This window comes from Mauremys reevesii, linkage group 2 (genome assembly GCF_016161935.1).
Source record: "Mauremys reevesii isolate NIE-2019 linkage group 2, ASM1616193v1, whole genome shotgun sequence".
Lineage (NCBI taxonomy): Eukaryota > Metazoa > Chordata > Testudines > Geoemydidae > Mauremys > Mauremys reevesii.
Window position 1 is genome coordinate 275,707,422 of NC_052624.1, and position 23,929 is coordinate 275,731,350.

The 23,929-nt window shown below is 47.4% G+C and overlaps 1 protein-coding gene across 13 annotated transcripts in view; it reads right to left on the reverse strand.

The window, feature by feature from the left end:
• The window catches only part of FAM135B (family with sequence similarity 135 member B), a 438,555-nt gene that overhangs the window by 352,164 nt on the left and 62,462 nt on the right, over positions 1-23,929 (reverse strand). For 11 of the 13 annotated variants that reach the window (XR_005595027.1, XM_039527229.1, XM_039527216.1 and 8 more), the window contains exon 1: positions 8,720-8,913. The exons of 1 other annotated variant lie outside the window; for it this stretch is intronic. The gene's annotated coding sequence lies outside the window, so the exon portion shown is untranslated. Of the gene's footprint in view, positions 1-5,781; positions 5,867-8,719; positions 8,914-23,929 lie in introns of those variants that run through there. One more of the 13 variants, XM_039527224.1, reaches the window with a different exon arrangement.

Genomic DNA, 23,929 nt, shown 5'->3' on the forward strand with positions numbered 1-23,929 from the left:
AGATCTACACAAGCTGGGATTTAAAAAAAAAACCCAGAAGGGGTTTAAATCTCCATGCTTCAGGCTATAGTGAACTATTAAATGACAGGGGGTTAGGATTAGGAAGGACATTTCCTTATGGGCGAATTATTCCAGAATCATCCACTGCAGGGTTCCCTGCACCTTCCTTTGAGCAATCTGGGACTGGCCACTGTCAGAGGGCCCACTGGATTAGATGGATACACTGGTCTGTCTGATCCAGTATGGCAATTCCTATTGCTAGTGTTTAAGGGCTCAATGCTGCAAGACATGGACCACTCTGGCCCCAATCCAGCAAAGCACATAAGCATGTACATTATTCCCTAATGATAAGGTGTTTTTTTCTCCCCTAGATTATTCACTTGTATCCTTTCTAGAGTAGTTTCCAGAAAGGAGGAAAAATATTCTTCCAAAGATGCTTGCATGGTGACAGGAGCTTTTGGAGTCATACTGCCACCAACCTTTCTTTCAGGGTATCTCCCATTTGAAAGAAGCAACACTGTTACCAAAGGATGCAGACAGAAACCAAAAAAACACTGGGGGGTTGGCGGGGGGGAACTATCCCAAAACATGACTCAATACTCTGTTAAATTCAAAGATTTAGCACAAAATATTGCTATTTTAGAAGCATCAGAATTGAAAATGATTTTAAAGGGGATTTTTACTGCATTGCTCCTTTACCGTGCTGCCCTTATGGAACAAGCCTACTGAATTTGACCGGGATGAGAACAAATGGGGTCCCAAAAAATGTAACTGGGTTTTATCGAAATTAACAGCAAATGATACTTTTCACATAGGTATTTTCGAAACCACCCTTGGGAATTCTTGTGCCAGGGCCAGATCAACAAAACAAAGAAAGTTAGGTCACTGAAGATTCAGTTCTGGACACAGATCAGTACCCTAGTTTGAAAATTCTGGCTAACTTCAGATGGACACCAATTTAGTCAAAGCCTCCAACCACCTTCCCTTCTAAACAGTTTTATACAAGCACTAAGTTCAAACATACAAAATCAAGCATGGCCACTCCTATGCTTGCCCAGTCTCCCTTTCTTGGCGTCTTATCCGTGTAAGCCCCTTATCTCTCAACCCCAGGAATAACCATCTCCATCCTAGTGTTATCCCCTGTCCCAAATTTTGCTGGCCAGTCCGTACATTCAAGAGAATGTTCCATCACCATGAGCTCAAGGACATGGAAAATCCTGATTTTTCAGCAGTCTGGAGGGCAAGAAAGCACAAGCAAAGACCTCTTCCCCCATAAAATAGTCCCTGTAATAGATCCCCCTGTAGCCTAGGAGAAGGTACGTTAAGCTGAGAACCAGGAGACCATAATTAGAAGCTCTTCCCATGTACCAGAGACCATGAGTGCCAGTCTCACCTCTTCCATTGATTGTTCTTAATATTTATTTTTGTGCACTTCACAACCCTAATCTAATGGGAAAAGGGATAATGAGATCCAGTTGCTGAATCTGAATGGTTAGAAACTCAAGCTAAGCCAATTCACACTGGAAAAAAAATCAACATTTTTTTTAAACAGTGAGGGGAATTAACCATTGGAACAACCTACCTAGGGACATGGTGGGTTCTCCATCCCTTGCAATCTTTAAATCAACACTGGATGTCTTTCTAAAAATAGATGCTACAGTTCAAACAGAAGTTACGGACTTAGTGCAGAAGTTGCTGGGTGAAGTTCTTTGCCCTGTGTTATACCCGAGGTCAGACTACATGATCATAATAACAAGTATCACTCCCTGCAATAGACAGCTAAGGCAACGCATTTGAGGAAAGTGTATCCATTTCACATGGAGAAGAAAGGATCATGGTTGAAAAATGGAGAAGGCAAAGCTTGGCGTCTCGCTAACGTCTTGCAGAAATAAGACAATGGTTCCAAATTCACCACTGTAAGCCTGTGAAAATCAGAAGCTTTTCACTTTGCTGCTAAAAGACTCAGAGGACCTAGCCGTCTTAATAGTTGTCAGAGAACTCCATAGCTTGGGTGTGCTGTAAACAAGGGCACTCGACCCTGATGGATTCTACTGCACAGAAGGGACAACCTGAAAACAGGCCCAGAGCAGCAAAGGGCGCATGATAGCATAGACGGGACAAAGCTCCCCACAAGCTAACATTAGCCCTAGCCTCCAACAGTCTGTGAAATCCATGCGCTACCGGTGTCCCACAGACAACACAATGAACAATGTGATTGGGGCAGAGGGTTAGCAGGCAGCAGAGATAATATAGAAAGCTGGGCACAGGATATCATTAGTGCTCATAAAAACAGCCGTATAGAGTGCTCTACAAGCTCAAGAACTCCATTGATCTACCCAACAGGGACAGGGCAGCAGCATCACAAGCTCTCCCCATGATGCCCCTCCTCCCCCCTGAAAAAAGTTCATCCCCTGACATGAAGGGTCTAGGAAAAAAAGGAATAAATAAATCATGGTGTGGTCAGATGTTTGGCTGCATGTGTGCAGGGCCAGTGCAACCATTAGGCAAACTAGGCGGTCGCCTAGGACGCCAAGATTTGAAGGCGCCAAAAAGCGGTGCCCAAAATGTCTGGGATGCTCACCCGGCGCTGTGGCTTTGATCAGCTCTGGGCCGGGAAGTGATGTTATTCCTCCTCCGGCCGCCGGGGGCGCTGCGCTGCTCCCTGCTGCTCTGGCTCTTCCCTGCCCCTGCTCAGCCCCACCCCCACTCCCACTCCCCTGAGCTCTGCAGCAGGGCCGGGCCTGCACTCACCGGTGGGGGGAAGTGCAGAGACCTGGGGAGTGCTGGGGGGTGGTTACCCTCACCCTCAAAGCCAGCCCCCCCCCCCAGAGGCCTGCCCCCCCACAAGGAAACCTGGGAAGCCCCATCCCCCCCGAAGACCCTTCCCCCCGTGGGGCAAGGCCGGGGGCACCACGCCCCTGGAGGGGGGGGCTGTATAGGGCCCCAAAATATCTAGGGACGGCCCTGGTACCCGCCACCCTGCCCGCAGCCAGCCCCTGCTGCACCCCCTGCCCTGCCCTCAGCCAGCCCCGCACCCTGTCTCCAGCCAACCACTGCCGTACCCCCTGCCCTGCCCGCAAGCCCCAACCTCCGTCTTCAGCCAGCCCCTGCTGCACCCCCCTGCCCTGCCCGCAGCCAGCCCCTGCTGCACCCCTTGCCCTGCCCGCAGCCAGCCCCGCATTCCCTGTCTCCAGACAACCCCACACGCTCTGCCCTGCCCACAGCCAGTCCCACACCACCTTGTCTCCAGACAACCACTGCCGCACCCCCCATGCCCAAAGCCAGCCAGCCCCACACCCTGTCAGGTTATTCATTTATTTTCATTAAATATGTAGACTAAATAATGAAATTAATAAATTTTCAAGCCGAACATGTATTAATTCTAATGAACAATGCCATATTATGCAGTATTCGTTTTTGAAAGTTTATAATCGATGCTCTGGGGGGGACGGGTGGGGGAGGTGCAAGGTGGGCTCAAAGTATCCTTGCACTGGCCCTGCGTGTGTGTGTTTTCCCTGTGTGCTGCCCCAGCTCTGCACAGACAGATGGCACAGCAAACCTCGAGCGAACTGCCCAATAACCACAAGATCTGTTAAATTATGAAGGAACCCAGCCAGGTTTACTGTTGATGAAGCATGGTAATAGCACCTGGCAGACTCTACGAGGATACTAAGACATGTACGCCAGTGACAATGGACACAGCTCAGTCAGTGGCAGGACTTTCCACTGCCCCCTCGGCTGGCCAAAGATACTTTTTTAAAAATACATTTTTATACCCTAATATAAACAAGTTACGTGCTATCATCCTACTCTTATCTTTTAGGAGGCGTCAGTGTGTTTCTGTTATCCTTGGGGAATGCTTTTGTACCATTCTTAACATCGGGATGTTCTGGTACCACGTAATATTGGAATATGTTTGCATGAGTACTTTGTGCTTAGCACTTCTTAGGAATGTGTGTTTCTGCAATATCAGCCCTGTTGTTGCCAAATTCTGTGACCAGGTCCTGCCTCATACCAGGTCTCTAATACAAGGGCTTAGATCTCAGGCTCTCTTCCTACTACAGATGGCTTTGAAGTGTCTGGGTGTGTGGATAATATGGGTAAACTCATGGCCAGGGATCAATGAGGCACCCAGGTTAATTTTGATGGAATGATTAAGGTCTCTGTACTCAACGGGAAAGCATCAGACAAACTGGTTAGTCATGAGTGCTTACATCTCTGCATTGGAAGGGGTTGCTGCTGAAGGCCCTTAGTGGGCTAGCCAGGTACAGAGCGGAATACATCAAAAACCACGGCCGAGCTGCCTTTTAAGGCAGCATAAAGGGCAAAGGAAGTGATTTGCATAAAGACGTGCGGAGGGCACAGCTCTCAATGAAAATATGGGGCCAGATCCTCAGCTGGTGTAAACCACTTTCACTCCAGGGAAGTCAAAGGAGCCAGGCTGATGGGCCCAGGGTAGTTACACCAAACCAGATTGAAAAGGGTCCCACTGCAATCAGTGGGGCTTCTCACAGGGCATGGAACTACCCAGCCTGTGTGAGGGGGGCAGAATCGAGCCATTTCCCATGTTGCTCTCAGTGCCTGTGCAGGTTAATGTACAATCAGCCATGGCACTGTTCCTGTTTGAGTAGGAAGGGGATAGTCACTGGGCCCTTTCACTAGTGAGCTTTGCAGGGTATCACTGCACCATCAGTGCCAAATCTTCTGCTACTACCATCACACCTGCTGCATGTCTCATCGCCCAGAGGGTCACAATCACCGATACCATCCTCATCTCCACAGTCACAAGCCACAGCAATTTCCATAGATTGTCTGTCCCTCCTCACCCCAGTACTGCTATAGGATTAATAGGAATGTGCAGAATCATCTACTCCAGTGGTTTTCAACCTGTGGTCCGTGGAGCCCTGAGGGTCCGCAGACTATGTCTAAGATTTCCAAAGGGGTCCACTCCTCCATTTGAAATTTTTTAGGGGTCCGCAAATGAAAAAAGGTTGAAAACCACTGCTTTACTCTAACAAACTGTGTTAAAATGCAGCCGTTGTGTGGTCCCACTAGCGTTCCGATGTTCTTCCTGAGATGACTGGCTCCTGGGTTGGGAGTTTCTGCCCAATACATAGGACTTCTTTCTTCGCACCCTCCACCCCAGCAGCCTTCTTGGAAGCCAACAAGGGGGGGATTTTGGATCTCTTCTTGGTGAGTATCAGAACCACTACAAGGTAACACTCATGACTATAATGCCCAGTGGCTAAAGTGGGCTAGGGACAACCCCAAGCAGTAGTCAAGTGTGTTCGAGCGGTCAGGTAGCCAGGAGGAATGGTCAGAGTTCTCGCAGGTGTCAGTAGCTGGAAGATTCAATCCCAGGGCCTGGATCAGTGGGTTAAGGAAGCAAGGTCAGGTGAGGCAACAGGGCAAGGCAGTCTAGGCAGCAACCACCAGGCAATGGTCTGTTGCTCAGATAGCTTCCTCTTCCTGTTGGTGTCTTTATATAGCCCAGGTACCCAATGACAGTGCTATCTATCCATCCAGTCAGGGGGCTGGGGCATGACTGCTGAAGGTCTGCAGGCCTTTAGCACTAAGGCTATTGGTCAGGGATAGTAGTACAGTGCATCACCATAGTGCAGCAGCCAAGGATGCCACCTAAGGACCTGGTAGGCCTGGGTTCAGCACTGGGATCCTGACAATGACTTAGACTGGGAGGAATCAGGCTTTGAACCCAATTCACTACATGGCTACATAGCAATGGTGGCTGCTTACGCAGTAAGGTCTCAGCCTACCACTTACACAGGGAAAACGTCTCAGCTGCATGGAATGACTGCAGCCCTGCTGTTCCTGAATGCACCATCAATGCAGCTTTCACAGCTAATTCCTGCACAGGACACAAATGGGTAGGTAGGTAAAGTAGAAGTATTGGACTCCGTGGGTTTGTAGTCTAATCTGTACCAGCCCCAATGAGGGAATGAGGGAAATAACAGCCAGATACTACAGAAGCATGTAGATGCTACTGTGATGAGTGTTAGCCAAGATGGTCAGGGATGCAACCCCATGCTTTGGGTGTCCCAAGCCTCTAATTGCAAGCTGGGAGAGGATGACATCGATGGATGGATCACTTGATTGTTCATTCCCTCTGAAATATTGGGCACTGGCCACTGTCGGAAAACAGGCTACTGGGCTAGATGAACCACAGGTCTGACCCAGTCTGGCCGTTCTTATTAAAAACCCATAAACAGAGAGAATATTCCAGCCTCAAAGCTCAGAGAGTAATATGGAGAGAGAGAAAGGGACTCCAAGTGTAGTCGCAGGATGACATGAAACCCTCTCCAGCTGGTGGCAACTGAATGAAGACCTGTGCCACTTCACTTGGGGTCATGATTTTGCCATAAACTGGCAGTATATATTTTATCACTGTAAAATCAGAGTCATCTTCCCATCCATAGAAGATTAGGGTTGGAAGGGACCTCAGGAGGTCATCTAGTCCAACCCCCTGCTCAAAGCAGGACCAATCCCCAGACATTTTTACCCCAGTTCCCTAAACGGCCCCCTCAAGGATTTAACTCACAACCCTGGGTTTAGCAGGCCAATGTTGAAACCACTGAGCTATCCCTCCCCCAAAAAACTGGGGTCAAGGAGAGTTCTACTGAAGTTCTCAGGGGATAAGTGTCCCTCTGCCTGACCAGGGACATGAACCTTGGATACTCAGATTAAAAGTCTGATGCTCTACCAACTGAGCTAGCCAGGCTCTCTAAACTGAGATGAGACAAGAGAAGGAAGAACTGCCCAGCTAAGCGAGGGTGAGGGTTTTTTGTTAAAGAAGTCAAGGTTTGAAGAGTCCATGGAAGAAGCATGTTTAAAAGAGGGATTTGGTGTGACGGAAGAAAGAGAATGTACTTAGCAGGTTGGAGGTAAGAAATTGGCTCAAGGGTAGGGAGTAGTATTACAGATTCACAGGGTCCTCAATCATTAATCCATTGCCTCTTGTCCTGCTCTCTGTGGCAAAAAAGAACAACCTTTCTCCATCTTCTTTATGGCAGCCTTTCAAGTACAGCCTAACCAGCGCCAAATAGAGCAGTACTATCACCTCCTGTGACTTACATGTTATGCCGCTGTTAACGCAACCTAAAATTGCATTTGCTGCTTTTTCAATGGTGTCGCATTGTTGACTCATGTTGAGGTTGTGAACCACCACTACTCCCGGATCCTTCTCAGCAGTGCTGCTGCCAAGCCAGTTACCCCCCAGTCTTTGTGCATTTGTTTTTTCTTCCCCAAGTGTACATTTGTCTTTGTTGAATTTCATTTTGTCATCTACAGGAAAACCCTCATAACTGTAAGAGCAGTAGGACAATGGAACAGAGGCCAAGGGAGGTTGTAGAAACTCCTTCAGTGGAGGTTTTCAAAAGGAGGCTGGATAGCCATCTGCCCTGGATGGCTTAGACACAACAAATCCTGCATCTCAGCATGGGGATAGACTAGGGGAGCCTTGCGGTCCCTTCTAACCCTATGGTTCTATGACTCCATGATTAATCAGTTCCCTGGGTGTAACCCCATTAGTGTGCTGGACCCCAAGCATCCCCACCATTTCACAGGGACACGCCCGTGGTCTCCATGACTCTGAAATTGGGCCTTCGGGCACCAGCAATCACTCTCTCTCTCCTTGGCTCCCCGCAGAGGGTCTCACCAAGCCAGACTCCCACAGGAGATTTTTTCCATGTCTTCAGGGCACAATGGTCTCCATAAGTAAGTGCAGCGACCCCAGCAGCCTTCTCAAAACAAGGTACTGATTTATTAGTCACATTCCACGCCCATCTCGTTTTGTCTTCTCCGCCTGTTGCATTCCACCTGTCTGACACCTCGACTGTAAACTCTGTAGAGCAGGCACAGTCTTATTGGTGATATACTTGTCTTGGACCCTTGGTACAAATATAAGCAATAATAGCCTCAGTGCAACACCACTCTGCAAGAATGGAAATATTTCCCATCTTCCTATGATGAAGTCGGTATTGTGAGAACCATTTGTTCTTGGGGGTCATACCACTGCACGTGCCATCACTGGTGTTGCGACGGTCGTTTGATATTTGTATTACTGCTTGTTCAGTATTCTCCTAACAGATGCTACACACATTTTTAATTAACAATGACATCCAAACAGTTAAATTTTAACAAAAGCTGCCTCTCCCTAATTAACTCTCTTTCAATCGGGACTTTTTAATCTGCTCTGTCCTTGCTGAGCTGCAAGAAAAGGTTGGTGACCACTTGGCAAGTGAGATATTTCTGTTTAATTGCAAGGTTGGAAGAGAGAGGAAACAAGAAATCTCCGTTAGCAGAGACAGCACAGCCTGGCCTCTGTGATTAAGAATCCAATGACTGCATAGCCAAAGCTTTCAGGGCATACTGTTCCCTCCTACTGAAAAACACAGCAGTCAGCACATCTGCCACATAGCCAAGATCAGTTCAGCCAGTAATAGCTACAACCTACACTAAAGAGCACCTGGGAAGTTACTGACAATGAAGCCTATATGGCCAGTCGCTGTGGGAACCTCCTGAAATAGACCCTGCAAAGCCTCATCTTGAGAATGAATCCTGGGTGTTCTCAGGCACTGGTAACCCTCTCTAGTCTTCATCCACCACTGTGCACCAGTACTGGCACGTCCATCTTTCCCCATTGGCAATGATTCAACACCACCTCTCGTCACATGATAGTGCCCACTGCACGCTACCACCCTACCTTAGTGGTGACCTGTGGGCTCAGCATCTGTGTTGAATCCCTGCAGTACTTCTGCTACCAACTTCCCATTCAACTGCACGTGCTCTGACATGCCATCACACCTCAAACTGCTGTAACCAAGCAGGGTCAATGCCTGGGCAAACACCCCCTCTTAGAGGAAAGCCCAGCCAGCTCTGCCTGACCTTTCTCTGACAGCCTGTTCTGAAATCCAGGGATTTGTGACATAGGCAGCTCATCACAGGTAAGTGACATCACAACCGCTAGGAAGGACTCAGACAAGTCCCAGTCACCACCTACAGGCACCTTTGTCCTCAATGAACTGCATCTCCCAAGCTGGCCTCCCACCACTCACTAACTCAGGGATCAGCAATGGGGGCTGTGGGAAGTGGCGCAGGCCAAGGGATGTGCTGGCCGCCACTCCCCACAGCCCCCATTGGCCTGGAGTGGCGAACCACGGCCAGTGGGAGCCGTCATTGGCCGAACCAGCGGACGCAGCAGATAAATGAACTGGCCCGGCCCGGCCTGGCCTGGCGGGCCGCAAGCCAAAGGTTGCCAATCCCTGCACTAACTCATCTGCTTATGGAAAGCTGGTCAAAATATCCCGTGGCACATTCTTGTGACAGAGTGGGAATTTTCACCAAAAAAATCCATTTTCCTCACAAGTTTTCACATTTTCATCAAAAAAGACAAAACCTTAAAAAAACTAACATTTTTCAGATGAAAACTGAATTTTAAAAATTCTTTTCACCAGTTGCAAATAAAATAAAGATGAAAACTCCCAAAATTAAGAAAACAAGTAATTTTCATATTCTTCAAAATCCGTTGTGGGTGGGAAAATTTTTCCAATCGGTTCTATTACTGTGACTCAGTCGTTTGCTGCCTCTGCCCTTTCAGAGCCTCCCTGAGAAACATGCTGAGTACAGATACTGAGATTCAGTGAGTCCAGCTCCTTTGGGAAAAGACAGAGCTTGCTAGTGCACAGGTAGTAGTACGTAGCAAGAACCAGATCCACCACTAAAGGCTCCAACCAGGAACTAGCTGAACTACTGCAGAATCCTCCAGACTCCTGAGAACTGGAGACTCCCACGCACAACAGAGCTCCGGCCTTGTGTCCAACATGGAAACAATGAAAGGGTCTCACCCCTGCGCTGGTTCTGAATGTCACTCTGGACGCAGCTGGCCCCTCTCCGTGACTGTCCCCCACCTCCCACATGTAACTTACCATGTTTCACATCAGCGAGGTTCCACTAAAATAGCTCACACTCACTTTAACGTATACTAGTGAGACAGAGGAAGGAATACGCCACACTTATTAAATCCACATATGCTGCTGTTATCGTGACTGATATAAAAGGACCTGGAGCTGTTGGAGAGAAGCTCATTTTACTTCCAGTTGGTGCTGCTGCCTGAGAGCTGTGTCGCCTGATCCTGGCCTCTACCCCTTTGGCCTGCCCTTATGATTTCTGTAAGACTCCTGGCTTCCCTTGCTATCCCATTTTCAGCCTCATTCTCTTTCATACTTGGCTTCTTTCCGTCACTCTTCAGACATACCCTATATCCCCAAACTCACACACAAAGAAATCTTTGATCCAGCTTCTGCTGCAACTACCAGGCCATCTCCCTCTACCCTTTGCCTTCAAACTAGGTGACCATGTAGTCTACTCCCTCTGCCTTAATATCCTCTTTTCTCCTGGTCTCCTAGGTCCCCTGAAAACTAGTTTCCCCTGCTTCCCTTGGACACCACCAAAGCTGTCCTTACAATGTCATTGATCCCCTTTTTTAGTCCAAGACAAAGAACCTTTTTTTCTAATATCAAGGAGGCTGAGATATCTGCTTGCTTTTTCTCACTCATTTCTCCTGAATTCTCATTCTTGCGCTGTAACCTGGGTTCTCCTCCCACATTTCCAAACCCTCCTTTCATTAATGGCTCCTTTCCCTGTTTGGGGTCCCTCAGGGATCTCTGTCTTTGGCACATTCCTCTTTCTGCACATTTTCCCTGGTGGCCTCTACTCAAATGAGGAAGGCAGCCTCCAGCTTAAGCAGTGTGTAGGGAGAGAAGCCAGCATCCAGCAGCATCTCCAGGGCAACTTCCATCTTCTTTTACACATGAAGGTGGGGCTGATGGTGGCCAGCCCCTGTTGCTATGATGTTGCTATGATGAGCCATGTGCACCACCCACCACCCCCCACCACCAGAAAAAAAAGGGGCCAGGCGCCTTGACGACCTGCTGACGGATGCTAGTCAGTGCCCCATGTACCCCATGCTGATGACCAGAGACGACAGACGTCCTTTAGTCCTTCTCACCACCATCAGCCAGGGATGGATGGGATTTGATGTGACGGCTGCAGCATCGGCAGCATCGTGTCTATCTGCAGCAAGACAGGGTGACATGGTAAAAGAGTCAGAGGATTGTTTTCCTTTCGCTTTTGGGGTGTGTGGGGTGAGTAGATTGCCAAGCCATGCCCCCTGACCCACCGCGGACACTGTGTTTTGACCTAGAAGCATTTGGAGCTCAGCCTGCAGGAACTGTCTACCCAGTCCTCTCCAGTCCTCCCCATTCCATTTGATTTTGGCTTTCTTTGTCGCTTGCTTTGTCACGCTGCAGTCTGCGCTCTCCCCTGTCAGTCTCTCTCTTTCTTTTTTTAAAAAATTTTCTCTTCATCTGTCTGTAACGGGAGCTGATAGAACGGATTTGCCTGCCCTACAGCAGCCATCATCATCTGCATGGGAGCTGGAGCTCTTTTTTTTTTTGATTTCGACTGCATCGCCACCCGTGCTGATCAGAGCTCCACCACAGGATCTGTTCCCATCCTCCAGATGACTCTGAAAATCAATCTCCCTACCTCTGGGCAATCTCACATCTCTGACACCTCACTCTGGATATCCTGTGTCTGACTCGAACACAACATCATGCAAACTGAACCCTTCAGGACTGGTTCTCTCTAGCACCTGGTGGAGTCATTTACATCTGTGTAGAGTGAGCTTGGCACTGCCATGCTGAATTGGCAGCATTCTGCATGCATGTAAATGGCTATGCCAGAAATAAGACTGTAACATTAGGCTCTTCACTTGTACTCCCAAACTCTTCCTTCTCCATGAACCAATCGTTCTCTCTCATTGACATGCTACAGAGCAGACAGAAATTATAGGCTTGATGCAGGAATTACTGGGTGAGGTTCAGTGGCTTGTATTATGCAGGAAGTCAGACTAGCTGATCACAAGGGTCCCTACTGGCCTTAAAAATCTATGAACCCCACTCCTCCTTCTTCCTTGGCCTCACAGCATCAGTGAGGTGTTTGATTTCTCTCTCTCCTCCATCTGTCACAACCAGGGTATCACAAAATCCTTCTGAATTCTTCCTCTGCAGCATCTCTAAAACGGCCATTCTCCATCTCACAGACATGGACGGCCAACAATTTGTAAACACCAACCTTACTGCCTCCTCCTCTTCTCTGATGGCCTGGATTCTCCCCTCACTCCCCTTTGCTGCCTTCAAAATGTTGCTGGGAAAGATTGCCCTTGCCCATCCTTTTGGGCTTTGAATCCCTTTACAGGCGTTCCCTCTGGCGCTTCAGGCACAAGCGTCTCCTCCTCTCCTCCCAGTGCCTGCCCATGTCTACTCCTACTCTCTGAGCCCCTCTCTCCTCCTGCAGGGCCACTCTTACTTCACAGGTCTCTCCCCTCTCCCCAAACCCCAGACTAGCCACTCTGATTGCACTCTTCTACTCTGACCTCTCTCATGTGCTGTCTTCTCTTAAACACTCTTCACTTCATACAAAACCCTCTTTAAAGCACATGAAATGTTCACACAACGGAGCAGCATTAGTCCCCTAAATGTTATATTTGTTTTGAAATAAAACTGAACTGCTTTGTGATTGAACCATGGTCACCACGGGTGTTGTGGGGCTAGATTCTATTTGCCAATTTTTAAACCTGGTGTCAAGGCTGATTTCCCACTCTGGCACTTTGAGTGAAGAAGGTGGGGGCCTGCAAGGATTCTACAAATTAATACTTGCCACTCCGGGCTTGTATTAAACTCCCAAGGTTACAGCTTTTCTCTGACCTTGGATGGGTAGATGCTGCCACCACCCAAGTGCAGAACCCCTTTGAGAGCCCAGGAAGGCGCACTTGGGAATTCCTTCCTGTGGGGTACCCTCAAGCCCTTTCACGCCCTCCCCCACTTCCAGGGAAGAGCTGAGAAAGAAAACAAAGAAATCAGCTGTTGCCACCAGCTAATTAAGTAACGTGCACAAAACTCTTAAGACACAAAAATGCAATCCTGATTTTAAAAAAGGTAAATTTTATTTTAAAAAAGAAAGAAAATGCATCTGGGAACTCAGGCTATTGCTAGATTTTAAAAGAGTAACAACAAGGATTAAGCACCAAGAATAGCTTTCTTGAGTTCCTGCTTAAAGGTTCTAAGCAAAACAAAAGCACCTGGGGTTAGCACAGAGGAGTCCACAAGCTATAAAGAAATAAAAAGAGATAAACCTAACCACGTCTTCCTAGACATTTCCTGATCTACTCACATATCTGGGTTTTCAATTGAATAGTTCTAGGTATACTGATGATTTTTCATACCTGGCCCCAGGCTTCTTATAGCATAGTTGCTGCCCTGTCCGCCTCTCTAGCTGGGAGTTTTTTCCACAATTTTAAAAAGTTCTAGCTTCCCATTGGCTCTTTTGGCCAGGTGCCCACTCACTTCCTTTTACCTATGCATAGCGGTGAGACTTTTTAACCCTTTACAGGTAAAGCAAGTAGAGAAGAGCTACTAAGAGGGATTTGATAGCTACTGGCTGGCTGGGTGTCCATAAAAGGGAGCTCCCCCTCCTTCATTTATCACACCTGGGCTCCAACATCTGTATATAGGCTCCTACATAAGAGTGACCAGTAGCTCCCATTGGCTTGACCTTCCCAGGTGTTCAGCCCCTTTGGAAGCCAGGCCTGTCTATGAGTGAAATCGCTAGGTATTTGTTTTCATTTACATGAAGGCTTAGAGTGTTCTTCTATTGCCATTTATAGCCCACAAACAGCAGCATACCCTAGGAGCTGCAATCATCACTTTTCATGTCATGCGCCTGTTTGTTTTCAGTTTAAGTTGTAATGGAAATTGATATGACACTGTAATTATGGTTTATGAAGATAAGTGACTAAGAGAACATAGCACTTTCTTTACTAATTACATTAAATCATTTAATGACCCAAATGTCCTAACTGATGTAAAGGTAAATCGTATTCTAGTTCCATTGCTTCAGAAGAACAGGTTTAGTTAGTCTGCATATTATCCACTAATCCACCCACAATATCTCTGAGGCTTCAGATAATCTCCGCTCTTCCCAACACCCCCCATTCCTAATGAACGCAGGAGAAAGCAGATGACTCCACTTATTTTTCCCTTTTATATAAAGTTACATTAAACTGCTCCTTAATTCTGTGCAACCTTAATTATGAGCTGGGCTCTTAATACTGGCACTAATGACGGCTTCAGTTATAGTATGCTAGGGATGCAGGTACCTGAAGAAACAGCCAGCAGAAGGAGTTATAATAATGCATGGTGAATTGCTGTGCTCTATACTCCCATATATGGGGGTCCCACTACACATTTAGGGCCTGACATGCAGAAGCGCTGAGCACTTGACAAGTTTCCCCTGGACTTCAATTGGAGTCAAGATTTCTAAGCTGCCCCAAATCTTTCTGAAGCTGATAGGCTGAGTGACAGCCACTCACACAGCATCTCTCACCAGCTCTGTGCTGATGATTGACAGTTTTAATGGACAGGTCCCCATAAAATGAGACTTTGCCATCTGTATACTAACCTCCACTACACAGTCCAAAACTGCACCACACTCCCCTGCTTTGGTGTTTAATTTACACCCTTGGAACTCTGGCCAGCTTTATTATGCTCATTATTTTTGCATGCTAGATGCTTTACAGAACAAATAAAACAAGGGACCTGCTCTGAACTATTTACAATCCAGCTTTAGATGGAGACACAAAGATGGAGGAAACAAAGATTAATCTCATGGTTCTAACTAAATTTCTTTTTGAAATTTGGTGATTTTTGTACCTGAAACTGAAAGCAAACACATAGAGAGGAGCAGAGAAAGTGCCAACCCATGTGGACTGAAATTGAAGAAAATGTACCCATGAGCCTTTGCAAAGGGAAAGCTCTGAGTTTTGCACATTTCTCCTAAGGGATGTAGTGGCCTCTCAGTCACTTGGAGTCTTTACAACAATATTGGATCCCTTTTTCTACACGATATGCTGTTCTAGATGTGCTACAATAAATGGTGCAGGAACCACCGAGTAAAGCTGGTCAGAACATGGATTTTCTGTCCTGTGAAACATTTCAAGATCTTGGGACAAAAAGGCAAAATATCACTTTGTGTCACAAAATGAAATTTTGAAAAAAATTAAAAGACCACACCCAAACATACATAATTTGGGTCAATCAAAAGGTATTTTCTTTATTTTGACCCTTTTTAGATAGATAGATAGATAGATAGATAGATAGATAGATAGATAGAATGAATTTTGAAATGAAGCGATTTCAAAATGAAAAAAAACTTTTTGTTCTGAAAGCGTCAAACCAGGACTTTGACATTTCTAATCTTCTCCCCCAACCCCGTCAACTTTTATTTACACTAAATATAGTTTAAGTGATTAAAGATTGAGAGAACATGACCTACGAAGGAAGGCTGAAATAATTGGGTTTGTTTAGTTTGGAAAAGAGAAGACTGAGAGGGGATATGATAGCAGTTTTCAGGTATCTAAAAGGGTGTCATAAGGAGGAGGGAGAAAACTTGTTCATCTTAGCCTCTAAGGATAGAACAAGAAGCAATGGGCTTAAACTGCAGCAAGGGAGGTTTAGGTTGGACATTAGGAAAAAGTTCCTAACTGTCAGGGTGGCTAAACACTGGAATAAATTGCCTAGAGAGGTTGTGGAATCTCCATCTCTTGAGATATTTAAGAGTAGGTTAGATAAATTTCTATCAGGGATGTTCTAGACAGTATTTGGTCCTGCCATGAGGGCAGGGGACTGGACTCGATGACCTCTCGAGGTCCCTTCCAGTCCTAGAATCTATGAATCTATGGAATTGAAACAATTTCACAAAAAAAATCTGATTATATCAAAGTGGCATTTTCTGATGGAAAACTTCTGATAAAAATGTTCCGACCAGCTCTACCCCGGAGGGAAATTCTCTGTTCTGCAGGAGATCAGACTCAATGATCACAATGGTCCCTTCTGGACTTGGAATATATAATTAATTACCTATTGTTTGCAATTTTTCTGCCAGTTTTCAGTCCCTCTTGGTGGTGACAGCAGTGGTGCACAAATCCCCGAATGTGGATGAGCCCTGTGTCCGCACTCACAACTAAGCACATTCTAATTTAGATTTCCTGGGAACTTTTATCAATTTTTGGTCTCTTTTACGAATTTGCACTGGTGCCCATCAACGTATGATCTGTGCACCTCCTAGGTTCATTAGATTGGTCCATCAAAAGGTCTCTTGAGCCTTCGGCTCTCCTCCATTTACTGCTTATGGGAAGGGATGGGGGTGGAGTGGTGTTTGGTGTTCTCACTGTGGTGGGGAAGAGTGATTGGGTGTTCACCCTACACCGGAAAGAAAGGGGTTAAAAACAGCCTTGGGAGGCTGTGTGGGGATCAGCCAGTTGGTGAGAGGCTGCATGGAGCAGTCAATCAGGGCCCAGTGGGCTTACTTAGAAGGAGCTGCAGGGCAATAGACAGTCAGTTGCTGCAGGAGCCCAAGAGAAGGTAGCACCATGGACAGAGCAGTTGCTGGTAGGGGCCAGGGACGAGAACAGGCGCTCCTGGCTGGCTGCCGGGATGTGCTGACTGGAGGCTCCGAGAAGAGGGTGAAGAAGGTGCTGGGGCTGTGGGGAAGTCACCCGGGGAATTGAAGCAGTGCTGGTGGAGAAGTTAAGGAGAGGCAGGAGTAGGCTGCTATCTACAGGGTCCCTGGGTGGGGACCCAGAGTAGTGTGCGGGCCTGGGTTCAGGGCCGGCGCTTCCATTAGGCGGCCCTAGGCGGTTGTCTAGGGCACCAGGATTCAGGGGGAGGCATTTTGTGCGCTCCTCACGGGGCGCACGGGAGCTTCCGGTTCCGCTCCCGTTGCACCGCTGAAGAAGGACTTTCTGCCGACGTGCCGCGGAAAACAGCGGCAGGCAATTGAGCAGCTCAATGACTGCCGCTGTCGCCTGAGGCATTTCGGCGGAGGGTCAGTCTTCAGCGGCACGATGGGAGCGGAACTGGAAGCTCCCGCACGCCCCATGGGGAGCGCACAAAATGCCGCCCCCCTAATTCTGCCTAGGGCGCCAGAAACCCTGGCGCCACTCCTGCCTGGGTTCCCCCCACCAGCTCACCATTTAGGAAGTGGGTGGGTTGGATTGTGATACATCCCCACGCACCCCCCAGAAGGGGGGAAAACACAGATGGTGACATGGCCAGAAGACTGAGTCATGAAAAGGAAGCTGCGGTTCCTGGACTGAGGCGGCAGAAAAGGCATCAATCCAGCAGAAGAGCATGTGCCAGCTGAGAAAGCTTGAGACAGCCAGCAGGAGATGCCACGCTGGTGAGTGCAACCCATTACACGAGGCTTTACCAAAAAGGTCATGAAACAGGACCGAAAGGTGGGAGGATTCAGAATTACTCTCTTCTAGAAGTCTTTTCATTCTGCAGCCTGATCCCTTTAGCTGACAATGCCTCATCTCTGGCTCTCCCATGCTTTGCTCTGTATGCTGTGATTTGCATTACCCTTTCCCAGAGTGCAGAACCTGCTGCATGCCTTCCTTCTAATAATTCTGCAATATTATCCAATACAGCAGTCAAGTCTGCCTGGCATCACTTTTTCCCTTATGAAGATGGCTGCTTAGGCAGTGTGGTCTAGTGGTTAGAGCACTGGATGGGTATTCAGGAAACCTGTGTTCAATTTCCTGCTCTGCCATTACTTTACTGGGTGATCATAGACAGTCATCTGCTTCCATGCCTCAGTTTACCCACCTGTAAAATGGGGATAATGATACTAACCCTTGTAAAGCACTTTGAGATCAGTGGATGAAAAGCCCTACATAAGAGATAGGTTTGATTATTATTATTAGCTCTTCCACATTTAAACACACACAATTTGAAAAGCATCCCTCACTTCAATGAGTTAGCTTGATCCTCAATTCAGCAGCTAGGTAATCGCCTCACGGCGAGCACAGATGCCATGTCCCGCTGCGCTGAGGTTGACTGTAATGGGTGTCACAGAGTTTGGGGGAGACAAGGTCCTGCACCCCCAGCTTCCTGTGATTCAGCATGACTCTCAGCCAGCCAGTAAAACAGAAGGTTTATTTAGATGACAGGAACACAGTCCAAGACAGGTCTTGCAGGTACAGACAACAGGACCCCCTCAGTTAGGTCCATCTTGGGGAGCCCCAGGGAGGCCAGAGCCCTGTCTAGGCTCCCCTTCATTTTCCCAGCCAGCTCCAAACTGAGACTCTCCAGCCCCTCCTCTCTGGCCTTTGTCTCTTTCCCGGGCCAGGAGGTCACCTGAACTCTTTGTTCTCCAACACCTTCAGTTGGCATCTTTGCTGAGGAGGGGCCCCGGCCATTAGTTGCCAGGAGACAGAGTGCCGGCCATTCTCTTTGCAGACAGTATCACAGGGCCCTTCTTGGGCTCTGCGACAATCATACACCCTGCTCCCCCCACCTAGATATTTAAGAAAGGCATAGGGGAAACTGAGGCATCCACACAGTATTCAGAGAAAACATTAAGAACATTCCCACTTCATCACAATGGGGTTGGATGACCCCTTTGAACAAAAGCCTGCTGTCATTGTACAGTCTGTTTTGAGAGAGCTGCAAGTATACACTTCTGACTAACACCCTGAACGTCAGTGTGGATCAGCCGGCCCCTTGCTGGAGAGGGGTGATGTTAAAACAGTAAATCAGCAGATACATCCAAAGCTTTAATGTTCCACTAGGCTCTTACCAAAGCTCTGGGGTCTGAGCAGAACTTGTCCACTGCTTCATAGAATCATAAAACCTCAGGGTTGGAAGGGACCTCAGGAGGTCATCTAGTCCAACCCCCTGCTCAAAGCAGGAACAATCCTCAACTAAATCCCCAACTTCAGGTGTGATCAGACAGATCTAGCTCCATCAAAATAGCCAAAGTGAAAAAAACGCTTGGAAGTTCACAAAACCTTACTCCCATTCTGTATGTCACAATCACCCCAATGCAGCCTGTAGGCCAAGCTCAGCTCTTCTACTATGCAAGTCTCCCACTTCCCAATCCTATCTTGTTAATGAAGCCATGGAGGCGTGTTTTTATAGCTCTAATCTCAGAGGGCAAATTCTGCTAATTAATGTAAGTGCTTATTTTCGATTGACACCAGCATCACTGAGCAGACTTTGGCCCTTCCTCTAATCTCTCTGTAAACGCCCAGGTGGCAAGTGCATGTGGGGTTTTTAATAAGATTATTTTAAGGTTAAATTACTCTTGTTTGCTCGAAAGCCATCAGTGAGCATTAAACTGCAGGCTTCTTTGTGGGAACTCAGCCCACAAGCAGCAGCAGAACGGCACTTCTCATCCTCCAGGCAGTCCCTTCTGAGCAGGCCATGAATTACCAAGGGTTGGATTATCTGGCCAATAAGAGGGGTTCAGAGGAGAGGCAGGATGGTCCATTTGTCCAGCACTGACCCGAAACCAGCAGTTGGGCCTACCCAGCCATTGGTGATGAAAACAGCATCTGATTATTAGTGCTTGGGTCTCCTTAAGTGTAAACCTTCCTGCATGGAAGTGGGGAGGTCAGCTGCCTTCATGACACTTTTGCCCAGGGTGAGGACCAGGGGAAAGTAGGTTTGGGCCAAGTTAACGTTTGTTTCTCCTCAATCTCCATATTTAACCCCCATGGGAAAAGATAGAATTATAAATACAGACTGGGGCGCTATTACCTCATAATACAGGGGGAGCCCTACCTCCTGCCCCCCACCTGAAAGGGGATCCTGGAGTAGCTACCTAACATGAGCATGGCTCCGCTGGAGAGCTGCAGGGTACCCCAGACCCAACGCACTCCATATCTCGCAAGTCAATTGCTTTTCAAAGGACTGATTTTAGCCCGTTCTTCTGGGAAATCCTGCTTGTTCCTGATTTTCTGGTGCTAGCCCGTGAGCTCAGCTAGGGCGTATTTCCTAACGTATCAGAGAGTGATAGAGAGTGTCAAGAAATAGCCCCAGCACAACAATATTTTAAAGTCTAGGTCTGCTCTGAAAAGCAGCTATTGAAAGTGGCACCTTCTTAGTCGTCGGCCCTGCTCTCCGTGCGTCGCCAGAGGCAGGCCTGCCGAGTTCAGGGAGTGACGTATTCTTCCAGCGTTTTTCACTCCTGCTAACCTGGCAGAGCCAGCACAGCCAAGAGAGAGCTGGATTCTATTCCAGCCAGGCATCCGTGGAACTTGGCACGCATCGGTCACACCCACTGCCTATCGGTCACACCCATGCAAGGCCACGGAATAGACTGGCGCTGCACAAGTGTCACCATGGGCCTAAACTGACGTGCAGAATCTGCAACCCTGTGGTGATAATGCATGCCTTGTACGCTACAGAAATGATCTCCCTGCCTGCCTTGCATAGGCCGCTTTGGGGATACCCAGGGTAGTCTAGGAACGGGGCCCGGCAAGGAGTCACAGATCTCAAATTAAAAGGCACTCACAACCCAGTTCCCCATCCAGTCGGTGCAGCCAGACTGTAGTTGCTATTCTAGTCCAGTCTGGAATAACAATTGAGGCTACGGGAGGAAGAAGGGTGTTGTGTGGCAACCCAGTCCCAGTGATGTAACTGAGATCACATTCAGCCTAATGGTAAACAGGATGGAGCACTGAACAGCCCTCCTCTTCACTGGGCACTAATCCCGAACACTAAAGACCCACTCCAAAGCACATTGAAGTCAATGGAAAGACTCCCATGGACTTCTGTGGGCTTTGGATCAGTCCCTGAATGAGATGGGTCCTGCAAAGAAAATTAGCATGTGATTATGTAAATGAAGGTCAAGGTGTAGAATACACACAACAGTATAATCCACACCAACTTGCGGTGGCTCTCTGTCCCCCTCTGGTGGTAGCTGGGACACAATGGGTGATAAGCCTGCTCTACGTTTGGCTAGAAGGAATATGTCTTTTTGCCCAGGCACTAGAGGCTCATGCATTAAGATGCAGCGATCCGTGGTTTGAGCTCTGCTGCCACCAACTCACCCAGGGCATGGCGTAGCATAAGACTAGTTAGACAATTTTTCCGTAGGCAATTCTTTCTTTTGGAGTTCTTCACTCGGCAACCTCCATATTATTGTAACACAGTTGTTTGGATGGGCTATGTTACCAATAGTTAATAGCCAAGCTAGGTACAGATAGTGCCTGGTCCTTATGCAGTGGGATGGCGGGGAAGGAGCATCCCATGCACACACACACCCTTTGCATCTTCAGTGTAAGAGCAAGGTGCAGTTGCAGTCCTTGCGCTCAGGGACTACTCCCTCCAAACATCCCTGAGGGCAGCGAGAAGCGGTGAGACCATGGACCTACCCCTACAGCATAGCAGACTTTGGGAACTGGATAGGTATGAAGGTGGAGTTTATGCCAAATCTTACATAGGGGTTTAAACAGCGGGCATGCTCCCCCTGTGCCCCAAGGAGCTCTGAAAGGTAAACACTAGATTGCACCTCAAAGCACAACTGGCTCCCAAAGCAGCTTAAAGGTACCACCTCTGCTTCACATTGGGGTCAGTTCATAGAATCATAGAATATCAGGGTTGGAAGGGACCTCATGAGGTCATCTAGTCCAACCCTCTGATCAAAGCAGGACAAATTCCCAACTAAATAATCCCAGCCAGGGCTTTATCAAGCCTAACCTTAAAAATCTCTGAGGAAGGAGATTCCAACACATCCCTAGGTAACCCATTCCAGTGCTTCACCACCCTCCTAGTGAAAAAGTTTTTCCTAATATCCAACCTAAACCTCCCCCACTGCAACTTGAGACCATTACTCCTTGTTCTGTCATCTGCTACCACTGAGAATAGTCTAGAGCCATCCTCTTTGGAACTCCCCCTTCAGATAGTTGAAAGCAGCTATCAAATCCCCCCTTATTCTTCTCTTCTGCAGACTAAAAAATCCCAGTTCCCTCAGCCTCTCCTCATAAGTCATGTGCTCCAGCCCCCAAATCATTTTTGTTGCCCTCCGCTGGACTCTCTCCAATTTTTCCACATCCTTCTTGTAGTGTGGGGCCCAAAACTGGACACAGTACTCCAAATGAGGCCTCACCAGTGCTGAATAGAGGGGAATGATCACATCCCTCAATCTGCTGGCAATGCCCCTACTTATACAGCCCAAAATGCCATTAGCGTTCTTGGCAACAGGCACACTGTTCGGTCATTGTTCTCCCTGGATTCTGAGTTCTATAACAAAGGTATTTGAAGTATCCCTGAAAACCAACTGCTCTCCTCAAAATACCTATAAATAAAACAGCAGCAACAAGAAATACATGATAGCTCCCAGAAGCCTCTATCAGGATGGACAAGTGCTCCCAAAGCTCACATATCTGAATACAAGCCATGGGTCTGTGCTGGTTCAAACTTAAATGTAGCTTTTCAAAACAAACAAAAACTTATAGTAGTGAAAACTGGATAGCATTTTTTTTTAACTGGAATGACTGTGATAAAATCTACATGACAAGGAAAAATTGTCTTGTTTCATCAAAATTTATAGATCACAACCTGGCTTTTAATTCATCTTCCCTCTCTAATTAATAGACCATGACAGTGGAAGAGAAGAACATCAATGACAAAGGACAACAATGTCATCTCTACTACAAAATAAATCTTGAGGGGAAAAAATCAAGGCAGTTATTGAAAATAAATCAACGGCTCCTTTGGTGTTTGCCTTCGGAGTGGCAGTTATTTTTTGTGTCACTGGATCTTGGCAGAATAAGCGCCAGTCAGGAATGCCAACTGGCCCAAAACAAATTAAAATAGAGAGAACAGGACAGAGGCAGAGGCCCACTGCGTATCATGCTCTTTTTTGTTCTTGTTTCAGGATGAAACACTCTTCTGTTCAGAGAGGCAGGATGAGGCTTTTGTTCTATGTAAGCCCCGTTGCACAGTGGTGAATTTCACCCTAAGTCAATTCTAGTGCTACTTCTCCAAAGTATACGGACTCCTGCAGATTGAGGCTAATATTTTAAATAAGTGAACAGTGATTAGGAGTGCCTCCATTTTTCTAGGCCCAACTTGAGACTCAATTTTCAGAGGGCGGGTGTACTCAGCACTTTCTGAAAATTTAAGGAGTCTAAAGCCGGGCACCCAAAGTTACTAGTCATTTACAAACCTTGGCATGAAGTCCTTCCTTTACCTACAGGCTTAGCTGCAGTACAGATGGCAACAGCGCAAGCTGCTCCCCACTGATCTCAAAGGCATTTCAACCTGGTTCCAGCAGTGCTACTTCTAGGAAAAGGAGTGAGTCAGTGACTTCACTTCCTCCAGATCAAAGGCCCATCCACTACTGATCTGAGGCCCAATCCTGTGAGGTGCTCAGGACTGCATTCTGAGCAACAAATTACCCCCCACACCCCTGGAAGGCAATGGGAGTCATAGGAGACACTCAACACTTTGCAGGATCAGACCCCTGGAACGTCTTTTGAACCTGTGGCCTAGCAACAAAGGGCTCTGTACCTTATGTACCATCCCCCCCAGAAGCTGCATTATCACTAGCATTGCAATCAAATCTGTTTTGGTCTTCATCCATCAGATGCCAAACTCAAACCCATAAATTCTCAAGATTGCTTTTTACAGTTCACTGTGTTTTAATCAGTATGGTGGTTCCATTTGCTGTGTTTTATTTTTGCATCAGTAAGAAAACCAGATCAGCAATCCTGAAATCTGGTGAGCTAAAGAAGTAATTTCAATTGGTATAAAAGTCAGTTCATAGCTAAACTTAAGCCTGGAGTTACTAGCAATCAGTTTGGCATGGTAATCACCTTTACTGGCTGAAAGACTGAAGAGGGAGTGTCAATTCTGTGATTAGAAGAGGGGACTGGGAGTCAGGACTCCTGGGTTCTAATCCCTGGCTCTGCCACAGACTTGCTATGTGATTCCATAGACATTAAGGATAGAAGGAACCACTAGTCTGAACTCCTGCATGACACAAGCCAGATAATCTCACTTTA